Source organism: Parus major, chromosome 8, assembly GCF_001522545.3.
Source record: "Parus major isolate Abel chromosome 8, Parus_major1.1, whole genome shotgun sequence".
Taxonomy (NCBI): Eukaryota; Metazoa; Chordata; class Aves; order Passeriformes; family Paridae; genus Parus; species Parus major.
Genome location: NC_031777.1, coordinates 10,487,727 through 10,500,995, shown reverse-complemented (window position 1 = coordinate 10,500,995; position 13,269 = coordinate 10,487,727). Strand labels below are relative to the sequence as shown.

General features: G+C 40.2%; 1 protein-coding gene across 7 annotated transcripts in view; it reads left to right on the top strand.

Moving 5' to 3' along the window:
* The window catches only part of NTNG1 (netrin G1), a 151,821-nt gene that overhangs the window by 66,168 nt on the left and 72,384 nt on the right, over positions 1 to 13,269 (top strand). The gene's annotated exons all lie outside the window — the stretch shown is intronic.

The window sequence follows — 13,269 nt, the reverse complement described above, 5'->3', positions numbered from 1 at the left end:
GATTTGAATATAACAAAGATGATTATTCAGCTGGGTTCAAGACAAATGGTTCCCTCTAGGGCAAGCTGTGGCTGATATCAAGTGCTGTAGTCCTAGAAATAATAACTGCAGTGACATTCCTATCAGGAAATTTTTACTGGCAATTGACTGAATGCCCTCAAGCAGGAGGGTGATCCCTTTGTATGGGGTTTGGATGCCAAATTGTTTAGAAGAAATAAATGGGATCACCTCAATTAGCAATTCACTCGCCAGTCTAATATACCTTTTCTTCTTCCTCTGTTTTTCCTATAAGGGTTTAAGACTTCCTTTTTAAAAAACTTTTTTTCTTTTTCTTTGAGAGAATCTAACTATGAAAACAAACAGAAGAGCTAATCTATCTTGGAAGGCATGGGACTTTCTTTGCAGCCTCAGAACTGAGTGAAAAAAATAGCCACAGTGATTATATAAAACAATGCTGGCAATATTTTTGTGATTCCTGTAGCAAAAATCAAATCATCAAAATACATTTCTTAGGTCTGAAGATTTAACATGCAGTTACAATCTTCTGAGTCCACACAAACAGTATATCCATACATACAGAATTCCTAGTCCAACATTTGAAAATCTAAAATAGATGTTGCTGTTTTAAGAATTCTTCTTGCAATGCTCATTAGTTACTTTGTAAATTATTTTTCAGAAGTCTCCTGGGAGGGCTAAGTGGATCACGAACAGCTTAAGATACTGTTTGAAATAGTTTGGTAAAATTAGACTCAATATAAAAAAATAACACCTATTTAATGTGTATATTTTTTCCACTGGGCTCCACACAGGTTAGCTCTACTGAGGCATCGTATCGCAGCTCAGGATTTGTGGGTCTTTAGGCTTCAGGAAAAGCCTGTTCCTCATCTGAAAACCCATTTGGAGCTTAGTCTGACTTCAATTAGATTATCATTACTTTATCAAAGAAAGCATCTGAAGGATTAAAAAAGAGTGCATTGCATGCAAATTAGAAACAGAAACCTTGTAAGCACATCTGGGGTTCACCAATCTTGTGAAAAATTATCTACAGAAATGAAGCGTGACTGTACAGAGAATTTATCTGATGCTGATGCTTGTTGTCTAAATTCTGCAGTAATTGGACATGTGCTTTAAAAGAAGTATCTGATGTGTAATAGTACCTCACTAGATTAGATTCATGTGAATTATTATCACTTTTCTGCTAATGAGAAGAACAGCTCTTTTGGGATTTGGGGCCATTTCCTTCAATATCTAGCGAGCCTTCCTTGTTAAAGTCTTTAGGGCTTCCTTGCTGCTCCAGTAGCTGTGGGGCTGCAGTACACAGCAGGTTGTTTAGTGGCACCAATTGCAATAAGCCCCATTACCTAGTTTTTGGTATTTTTTGTCTCTTCCAGAAATATTATGGCCTCTCCCCACCTAAATCTCCTAATCAACATTCCCAGCATGTGCCCTGGCATGCCCTGAGCACAGGGAACCAGTGGAGGGAAGCAAGGGTTACAGGGGCAGTTGTGCCACTGTTCCCAGTTCAGCTGAGCTTTCCAGCTCTTGCTCCTGAATTTAAAATGTTAACTGGAAATTGTGACAAAATTATTTTGTTTTGCTACCAAGATTCATATTCTGGGCTTTGAGACGCAGCTACTTATATAAATTTGGTAAAACTAGACTAGATTATTCCATGAGGACAGGACACAAAGGGAGGTTTACTAAGGAGCTTGACATGTAGTGGATGAGGGATGCTGGCAGATACACTTTAAAGCTAGTCCATTTTCTGAAAAACATAACCTCTAGGTCAAGTATAGTTAAAAATCACCAAAGCTCATAATAGCACATTTCTAAAGGCAGCATAAAATGTAATTTGTTTCTCACTCTGTTTTAAACATCAATGACAGTGAAAAGCATCTATCTTAAAGCCACTATGTTAAATATACAGGATACTGTCTGGGGTGGTTAATACTTCACAATGAATTATAGGTAGGAGATTTGCCCACTAAATATAGGTTTGTTTTGTCATTGCTTTGCATTTTGGTGTGAAATAAGCCTGATGTATGTTGCATTAGAGATGAAAATCTGTGTACTCTCAATGAATGCCTTTCCTCCTCTATTACCACCAGTTTATTCTTCCTCAATTTACCAGTTCCATTGTGTATTTATTAAGGTGATGAAAAAAAGGAAACGTGGCTGTTAGCAATTTCAGCAACCCCATTGTGCTCACATTATTCAAGAAACCTAATAATCCACATGAACTAATTCTGACTTACTGATGGTCTGCTTCACTAAATCAGGGTGATTTTTTCTAGTGAATAATGGACGATGCAGTGTGCCAGTACCTTAATTAAAGAGAGCCTCTCTTATTCTTGATCTTATTTTAATTTACAGGGTAATACTACAATAATATCACTAATGGAAGGTACATTAAAGGGCATAAAGTAGCATTAGCTGTATTAAATTATGGCACTTGTGTTAATTAACTGCTGAAGCAAGATGGTCCTAACAGCTAGAAAGGTCGACTAATGCATAAATAAAATCTTCTGGGATGGGAAGCTAAGAAAGAGCAGACATTTCCCCCTCATCTGGCCTTGCTGCAGAGGATCAGAGGGTGTCCTGTGCCGCAGCCTCAGGAAGGTTTCTTTCACTGTGCTGCCTGCAGAGGTGGCCTGACCTGTCTGCAGGCTCTGCCTGTCTTCAATTCCACATGAAGGACAGTCCTGGCAGTAAGCAGTGAGGTACAGCTCCCAGTTTTAAACTTAGTGTTGTAGGAGAAGTTCAGTAAAATGCTGATAATAATTCCTTTGAAGTCAAGCTAAAGGTTCCTAGCAGATTTTGGATCCAACTGCTGAAGGTTTAACCATGTTAATTTTGAAGTATTTTTGCTCCAACTGTTATATTGTCAGTGACATGTGCATTTATACACTGTAAATTAACTGTAATTCAGCATGCTTGTAAAAACCATGGTCCCAGTGGGTAACAGAATGACTGGCTGGGTAAAACAAAGGCTCTTATTGCTTTTGAATGATTAGGTTTTGATCTAAGAGCCACCAGTTTCTTTCTGACACCAGAATATCCAGTCTCTGCACAACGTTATTAAGCCCTTTGGAATTTATTTTTATACTCTTCTCTCCTTGAAGCTTCTGTATTTAAGCCCCAGGGTTTTCTGACGGTGTCTCAGCTGCGGTTGCAGTTCCAGCTGCAATAGAAACCTCTAAATCACAGTACGCAAATGAAAAGTAACCTCAGTTTTAACAGTTCCTCGCTCTCACATTATCTATTCTAATTTAAATCCATCTCAACATCTGAATAAATTATCTGAAGGAAAATATATTTGCTACTTAGGGGTTGGGGCTTTTTTGTCTTCTTAGTCAGCCTGCCCCTCCTGCCAGCTGTGAGCCTGATCTGCTCCTGAGGCTGTTGTGGATTTGGGGTGGGTGAGGGCCCTTGCCCTGAGTGGGAGCTCATCCTGCAGCTTCAGGCAGTCAGTTCCACCAGGCAGGCTGGGCTGTGCTGGGTCCCATCCTCTGGCTCATTCCGCAGATGCAGATGTGGGTGGATTAATTGGAGTAAATCGCTGTGTTACTCTCTCATACACTTGGCAACACTCTATGATAATGTCCCTCTGTAATGTACCCAAAAGCAGAACTTTGCCCTAGGGAAGTGGTAATATATAGAAATTCTGTAATTTTGTTTATAATGGAAAATGTTTTCATTGATGTTCAGCTCAAAACGAGGCCACCAATATTAAGACATGTAGGCTTCAAGCTTTTAAGGAGATGACTGAATACCTAGCAGTTTCTCTGATTAAATTATAAACTCATTAGAGAACAGGAAAGAAAAAGAAACGTGTATTTAAGAGCATGTCAATTGATCAGTAAGTCCCAAGTGCAATTTTTGCATTTTAATATATCTACTGTAATATGTCACTAAGGAAAATGGTCCTTCATTTTCTGTAAGCAAATCTAGGTTCATCAGGAGCTGAAATAATTAAATAGCCATGGTGTTTATTCACACATGAGCAGTCTCCAGGGGTTTACTCAGTACAGGTGTCCTGGGTGGGTTTTACTCCTGCCTGTGTTTGGTTAATACTGATTTCCAGCCTCCATCCTGGTAACACAAGTCCTGTCCATCAGCTTAGTGCAGCCTCAGTTGCAGTGGCTGGAAGGGGAGCAGAGCAGAGGAGTCTGAAGGCTGTCTAGGACTCTCATTCTGCTATGTGCTTTTGAAATCAGTGGGTTTAAATCACCAGGTTTCACTCTCTGCCTTTGCTCACTAGCATCTGGTCATCTTTTCTTTTTTGCAAGATATCAAGTATTTCCATACTGATCTCCCCCAGCTGTCTTTCAAGGAAGCTCACTATCGTGCAGGATCAGGGTTTTTGAGGAGAGGCATCAAGCCTTTTTGTAGTATAATTCATTTTGCCATTGAATATTAAAGGAGTAGAGATAAAAATCCTGATGAAAGAAATGAGGATTTTTCTTTCTGTATTGCTTTGTACGCTGGAAAGCAATCCAAAGAGCCTTTCTGAATAAATTCAGTGACTCCAATAGCTTGCAGAAACTTTCTTCCTTTAAGCTTTCAAATTGAAAAGAGTGCAATTTAAAGCAAACACTGAAATAAGCTTAAGGATCTCCTGTATCACATATACAAATGACTCCTGGCACAGGGATGTCCTTCTGGTTGAAGTTAAAGCTGGAGTGGTACAACATATTATCACATGAAAAGTTTAAAAATTTCCAACTATTTCACAAGTAACAGGAACACCATATTTTAGGTGTGAGTTGGTTTGGGGGTTTTTTAAGTTTACATTCTGATCCTTTCCATGGGTACTAATGTGGTGGTATTGCCTGCTATTAGTTTTGTTCATGTCAGTACCTGATTGCATCTGCTTAGGAGATGATTTTTCCTGGACACTTCTCATTGTGTGAAGTGCCTCAGAAAGTAGTACCTGAACCCAAAATATCCACGTACTTTCTCTTGACATAGGTGATGTTTCTCTCTCTCTGCTAATTTTTTTTTCTGTTGTTGTTTTTTTTCTTTTACCCATCATTCAGCTGTGATCCGGGGAACTATCTCAAACTAAGAGAGTTAACCTTTCCTCTAATTTTCCTTTAAAATGGTGCCATAGTACAATTCTGTATCACCTCTGTATCACTCCCTATATGTTAAAAGTTAAGTATTGAAGCAAGAGACCAGTCCTGATACTAGTTTCAGGTGCCATCCTATAAATCAGGAGTAATTTGAGTGAAGTTACCCTTTTTAACCCATTGAGTTTCAAATGCATGTAAGAGGAATGAGAGAAAAAAAGTGATGAAAAGGAAGAGAAGACAGAAGAAAAAAAAGGGAAAAAAAGGAAGAAGGGAGGACAGAAGTCAGGTGCCTATCCCAGCTTCTATTTTAAAAAAACAATGACAAAATACCCACACCTCTCAGTCTGTTCATCCTGTCTCATGTCTGTATGATAGAGCTGATGTAAAGCAGCCAGTTCTGTTCAGTCCAGTGTTAGTCACACCTACTTAGAAACTAGAAAGTGAATTAGTAAAGGTCAAGGTTCAATAGTATCATCATGTGGGGTCTGCAAGACCCTTCTTACCATTCCCTCTGGAGTCCCTCTGGGATTTTTGTGCCTCAGCAGTAATAGTGACCCATGCACAAAGGGAATCAGTCATCACAGTCCCTATTTGATCACAGCAGGCTGTAGTGAAAAGTCCTCAGTAAAACATGGGTGAAGCGTATTGTTAACTGGGCTGAACTACAGGGTAATTTTTCAACACTGCTGTAATTCTGTTCCCATAGATTATCATCTTGTTCATGGAAAAGTAAGGAAAGAGCTACAGAAACAAATGGCAATGCTGCAATTGTAGCAGGCAGCAGTACGGTCAGGGAAAAGGAGACGAGGTGTTACACTGCAGGTCGTATTCCCAGGAGAAAGTCTGGCTGCTGACGCGTTCAGGAAAGCGTAGTGCTGGCTGCAGCCCTTTGCAGGAGAATGGGCTGTGTCCCGCAAGCTTTGCGGAATACAGTAGAAATGAAAGGGTGCTGAGTAGCAAGAGTGTCCCAATGACACTAGGAGAGAGCAGGAACTGCTGAACTTCTTGACACACTGCCACTCCTGAATGAGACCACCTGTAATTTCTGCAGCATACTGAGTCCTTGGAGCCTTAGAGTCAGTCTGTCAACAGCACCTGGTTGCTCACACAACAGTTCATCCAGACTTTCATGCTGGAAATGCTGCTATACTCTGGAGTAACCCAGCTGTACTTCACTAACAATTATTTTGACATATCTGGGGTGGTGGCACCACTTTGAAATAAGCTAAAAAGTGAACAAAAACCATTTCAGAATAAGGCAGATAATCCATAGCTTCATACCGTAGGTTACGTCTGATCAGGCCTTAGGACGTACCAAGGATAGTGCAATACACGGTTCATACACCTGCCCACGTGCTAGCTGTGCAGGGCAGGTTTCTAAAGTTACACTCTTCCTCTGAACCTATCTTCTGACTCTGATGTTCATGTTACTGTCAATAGTCACCGGCTTCTTCCTTGCAAACTCCCTTGAAAACCTTGTGATTCTTTTCATTTTCTCCCGTAAATTCATTTCTGTCTTTATGATAGCTCTGAGTGCCTTTTCTCTCTGCCAGGCAACATTCCTACTTCCACCCTCTCCAGATGTTATCCTGCAATATGAGCCAATATCTGATATATTAAGATTTATAAAGTACTTTGAAATACACTTAAGAAGGATTGGTAGAGGAGCATAATGGATTGTTATGATTTGTCCTCTGTGCACCATCATTCATAAAATAGGCATGTAAGGGAGTGCTGGAGGAAATGTTAATGATGCCAGTACTGTCCCAATGGTAAAGTGACATGATGGTTCACATTTAACTGCCACCAGTATTTCTGTAACACCACACATTACACCTATGAACCAAGAAGAATAAATTTTATTACAATAAGGGTATATACCTTGAGATATGCATCTTCACATTCAACTAATTAGTTACCATCGACTGTTTTTACTTTGCTCTGTGACATGTGGTATATAAATCATTACAATATGTTAAATGAAAATGGTTGGTAATAGGGTAACCATCTGCTCACTGTTGGAAAGTTAGCAGAGCAATATAGTAAGCTGTACTTCTAGTAATGATGCTAAACTCACATCCCTGAAATACCAAATATCTAAAAACAGCTGCCTCCACTAATGCCAACATTGCTAATGCGTCTCTTACCCTTTTCATTTCCAGAAGTAAACCACATATTGCAGGAGGTAATTTTGTTCTTCAGCTTGAACTTGATTTCAAGGCTAGAGTCTGTAACAGCAATGTGAACCACCGTATTGGAGAGCCCGATGTTTTCCTTATATTGTGTTGACTGCTTCTGAACAGCCAATAAATAATCAGGCTGCACACTTTTCTCAGGACATCTTTTCATCCACAAATATAATTAAACCCCCTTCCTCCCCTAACCCCAGCTGCCAGGCCCTTTTTCAGGGATGACATTATTTTGTAAGTGATAGATAGGTGGCACATTGCTGTCTGGTAACGTATTACGCTGGAGCCCATCAGAGGGTGCCTGCCGTCTAATAACCTCCCATGCCCTATGAGCATTAAAGATCACCACTGCAAACAGGGATCAATTATTTTGCCACAGACATCTATTATCAGGGGCTGTCACATACCTTCGTAATGAGGTTTCCTGGATACCGAAGCAACAAAGTAATGCGTTGGAAAATGAGCAGTGGGACACGAGTGAAGGACTGCCTGCCAAAGTTGAGGCTGTGCCTTCAAGCCAGAGCAGCTCCTTCACTCCTTCCCCATTCAGTCATCTGCTGGTCAGGGTCACTATCACAGTGCTGACGTGCTAGCTGCCCCATCAGTAATATATTGCACTATCACCTGTCAGAGAGATTAATATATTCCTGTATTGAATTCCCAAGATGTGGCTCTCAGCATTAAAGAAGCTGAGGAATTAATTTGGCTTCCACTGTCTGAATGGAAAAGAAGTTTGTGATTTCATCAAAGTCATATGCTGCTGTGGCTTGCTCAGACCACGTTGGGAGCGAGGACTGGTGTTTGTTCAGGAGGTTACATCTGGCATGGCAGTCTGATTTAAGACTGTGCTTCCAGGGAAGCACCTGCAGGGGAAGAGGCTGCAGGAGAGCTCATTAGCCTGGCAGTTTCTCAGTCCCAGAATGAATTACAGAATAAGATGTGTGGTCTACAGGGTCTCAAAAAGCTGTGGCATTGTTTAGGTGTGCTATCCCGCAAAGCTTTCCAAGTTTAAAATGTTACAAAAGAGACTTTTTGCACTAACACATTTTCCTTTGTTACCTTGCAAGAAAAGAAGCACGGGCTAAAGGCTACACGTGTTTGGTGACTCCATTTTGATTCACAGTGAACACTTGCCTGTTTCAAAATGGGGTGTCTGCACTTTAAAGTTATTGGGAGCATTTATAGACAGGGATATTGTGATGAGCAGCACTTCATAATACCTCAAAGGCATGGTGCCCGAGCTGGGAATTTGATAAGCTGAGATCCTGAATTGGATTCCAGCAATGGTCACAAGTTTTAGGAAGCTCTCATTTGAAATTGCAAGCAGAGAAAGAACAGGATTCTTTCTCTTTAATTACATTAGTTTTATTGAAGTGAAGCATTGCTTCAGTTCCCAGAACACTTTATATATATTTTAATGCAAGTTACCAGATACAGAATGGTTGCAGGACTGTTTATTGTTTCTGACTTTTATATGTGGTAAAACAGATTTTACTTACTTTCCCCTTTAACTCTCTTGTGCAGTAAGGATCTTTAGATGTTTGGATGGTGTTGACTGAAATTGTCATAAGCATAGTAATTTAACTTCTTTGATTTGGTAATGGTTCTATAGTGCTTTGGTTTAGTCCTGTTCAGAAAAGCCAATCCTGCACTGGAGTCCAGGAAAGTCTGGCAGCCTTTTGTGCAAGAGAGGAAACATGAAATTCATTTTTTTAGTAGCTGATCTTTTTCATTAGCCTTTTAGATTTTTGTTATATTTATTGAACTGTGGTCTGTTTCTTCCCTAAGATAGAACCAGAGCTGTTGATTTTACCATGTAAGCACAACAAAGAAATTACTTGGAAAAGTTTTTTTAGGGTTTTTTTTCCCAAAAAATTACCATTTCTGACCAGCAGTTAGAGCACAGCAGGTCCCACAACCCTCTGCTCCCTTGGGGGAGCAGAGACAGCGGGAAGAGGGAGCAGCAATTGCAGTTGGGCCAGGGAACAGAGCTGCAGTGTGACAAGGCATCTGTTTTGTCAGTGACCCACTTTGGGAAACACTCCTTCCCTCATCCTGCACCCTGCACACCTCCAGCTGCTCCTTTCTCACCGTCTTTGATTCCCTTTTCCATGATGTGTTTGTCACTCCTCCAGTCGAAGCGCATGGGCAGTCACTGCCCGTGTTGCTCAAAGGAGTGGAAACCTTCAGGAGGAGCATCTCCTTTTACAATAAAAAAGTAAAGCTATTATACTTTGTCAATGCAGAAAATTGTTGATCATTTTAGAAGCTTAAGTGTTTATGGAGCCAAGCCTTCCTTCCTTTTAATGCCCCTGAAATAGTTCTTCCAGCAGGACAGCAAAACAGCAAGGGGCCAGTTACATTTTTATTCACTTGTGTCCCATAGGAACTGCAGTCTGCCAGCAAGGGCAGCTCCTTGCCCTCTGCAACAAAGAAGAATTAAAAGATAGGAAGATGTGGTTGGAGAATGGTGGGTTACAGTTAGTAATGAACTAGAGATCAAACAATGTGAGCGTCATTAGCTGCTAATACTCTGCTACTGAAAATGTTTAATCCAGAAGCTAGATGGGAGGGGGGTTGGGGCAGGGGTGAATAAAGGGCTTCATCCTCCTTTTCCATTTTATTTGTTCTAATGTTTTATTCCTGAGTGGTGAAGGGGGAGTGGAGAAAGAGTTGGATGAAATAAAAAGTAAAATTAAAAAGAGTATTTCATTTCCCCTCTAGTGTACATGTCTTGAAAGAAAGTTCCAGCAGTGTAGAATCCTTACACACCCAAAGCAGTTTGTATCCTTTTACCTTCTCATCAGGTAGGTCAGTTAGACACTGCAGGAGTAACCCTCAGTGTGGTAATTCTTTCCAACAGTAAATCCTTCCAGGTGGATGACAGCAACAGCCTCCATTCTGACATGGACAAATAGCTCATGCTTTAGACTTGATGTCTTAAAATACATATCCAAACTTTTTGTTTTTAAAGATACCGAATCACTATATTGAGAGAGCAGATCCTGAAATATCTCATCTTTCCAATGACTTTCCAATGGCTACATTTGCAGACTAATGGTGACTTTGTGGTCTATATGTTGGTTTGTTTGTTTGTCTGCTAGTGCTTCATAAAATATAGATGCTTTAAATAGGAGAGATGCGAGACAGCGATACCACAGGAATGACAAAGGGTTGTGTGTTTTGATTCCAAAGGATATACTTTTAATGTTCCCTGGTTTCCTCACTGTACAGTCATACCCGTGGTTTGACTAACAAATGCACAAGAAGTGTGTGGCTGACATTCAGCCTGCTTGTGAATTGTGGAGAGGAGATACATATGCTCTAAAGGCTTCATCCAAAGAGCATCCCTTGATGCATCACTCACAGATTTTTAGAGACATTTGGCATTTAAAATTAAATTATGTAACAGTGGTTGAGTGCTGACTCTTGGAAAAAATTGGAGATTTTGGGAATTTTGACTGTGCTTTATTATACCAGGCCTTTTGAAAAATCTCTTGTGCATATTAGGACCACAAAAAAAGAGCTTATTGGCACTGAAAAAGATTCAGCAATTTAAAATGGGCTGAGTGTATGTTGTAGCAGGAGGGAGACCTTTTGGACAGTTGTGCAAATATTGCTGCAATGCAAACACAGTTAATTCAACATAAAGTCCAGTCTCAGTGTCCTGTATGCAGAGCTTCCCCCTAGCTCCTAACAAATAAAATGTATACCTTTGATATCATCATAAACTTGGCACATTTAAAAAAAGCCAAAAAAAAAGCAGCTTAAAAACTCAGCTACTATAACTACATTGTTCAAGCAAGAAAAAAGGAAGAATTGCCCTGAGGTGTAGGGGAGAGCAGGGCACTTGTTCTGCCTCGCAGCCACAGGAGCAAGGGCTGGTTAGACTGAGAGGGGCAGCTGTTTAGTGCTTGCATCTCAAGAGAAACCTGGTACAGACTAAGACTTTTTTCTGTAGAGTTCTATACCTTCACAGGTAGGTCAGCATCTGAAAACCCAGGGAATATTATGAAGGGGTAAAACTGAGTCAAAATACAGGAGTGATTTGCATAGGGAAAAGAAAAAAAGTAATAAAAATATTTTATTCTCAAAAAAAACCAAAAAAAACAAGCTACATTCAACTTCTGTTAGAAGAACAGATGCCAGAAGCTTGTTCCCTTTGTGATATGATTATATGGCCACTAAGGCATTTGGTTCAGTCAATCTGCTATATATCATGATAAATCTGTGTATATCAGAAAATCTACAAGTGCTGCCCTTTTTCTCTCCTGATGTTTTTTCACCCAGTTTGCAAGCACAGGCTTGCTTTAACAAGATCTGGGGACACTTCTGAGTCCTGTGTAATGCTCTCCCCTCCTAGCTTGTGTAGGTCAACAGGAGGAAATGCTGAGCAGGCATGAGAATAGATGAGGAACGACAATAAACAGCAGTGGTGGGAAAGGAGGTCATGACTGCTGTGGGCACCATCCTAAATCCCAGTGAGCTGTCTCCCTCCTTCTCCTCTGCAGCCCTCATTGTCTGAGACAGAGAACACAGCTATAAACACATCAGACACAAACAATAATTCCTTCATCCCCAGAAGTATTACTTACAAAAATATTCTCTAATGAAGTGGCCATTATATTTTTCTTCTTGATGTTTTTATTTGCCTAATTCAAGGAGCTTCTGCTAATTATGCCTAAATTCATTAAAGATAAAGCTCTGTGTCATGCAAGCATTTTTAGAAGGATTCTGTCAGGGCACCATGTCTCTTCCTACTCACCAGGTCTACAGGTCCTCTATTTATTTTCAATGGATGGTAACTCTCTGTCAGTGTGCAAAAAACACTCAATTCATTTTGAGCAGCACACTTGTGCCCTGAGGAATGCTTTAATGTAAGGAAGCTCTTGTTCACCATCTGACTCTCTGTTCCCCAAAATGGATCCTGTCCTATCTTGCTAGATCTATTCCTGGTAATAACCTGCTGCTTGAGAAACAAATACTGCTAGACCTCCCTGTATTAAGGACTTTTGGGTTTGGTTTTTTTTTCAAATATAACCTCTTTCTTTACCTGCATCAATTAGTTCTCTATTATTTTTCATAGAGCTATTTATTTTATATATGCATACATTTTACTTCCAGATTAGCTCGGTCTTTGAGAAACAGAAACAGCTTGTGTATTCTCCAGTGGAGTTTAAGGCTGAGGAAGACTGCTGACATTTCTGGGAAAACTGAAAAGTTTGTATAGGATTTTAAAAGCTATGTTATGCAAGATGGAATTGCTAAGGTTTGTTCTTCAGTATAAACATGTACTGATTGTTTCTGTCAGCAGTATTTCACTGTTGCTTTCCCCTATGACAGCCTTACATTATTCATAACTTAAAATCTATTCTTTAAATTTTCAGTTATAAGAGTTTCCTGGCGGGGGTCACAGAATATGAAGGGAAGTATTGATTTGAAACATTTAAAATATAAATGAAGTTGTTTCATTCTTCTGGTGCATGGAATATTATAGCCACTGGATCAAATTCAACCCCCAGCATGTCTGTTTTCATAGACAACAAAAACATGTTCCCAACTTCTCAGTGGACACTGCAGCTTCTGTGTGAACATTCTTTGATTTGCACAGTATTTGTTAAAAACAAATATGAATAATAAATGTTCCAGAGCAGTTGAAGGCCAAAAGCGATCACTGTTTTATTCTCATCTGACATTAGGTCAGAATTTTAAGACTTTAAAATACAAGGGTTTAAAACTACCAGCCCTTTGTCACTAAAACTTCCCAAAGCAGTGTCAGCAACCCCGTTTTGCAATGACATACACAAAGTCCCTTGTCCCACGTCACATAATCTTGTGGCTAGGACAAGTACTGAACCCAATGGCAGAGCTGTTTTGGCACTGGGGGAAAATCAGCCTTGGTGGTACCACGGTGGGCAGGCCTGTATGCATGTGTCCTCACGTCACCTGCTCGTGTCTGCATGTGTCACCTGCTCCTGTCCACACATGTGTCACCTGCTCGTGTC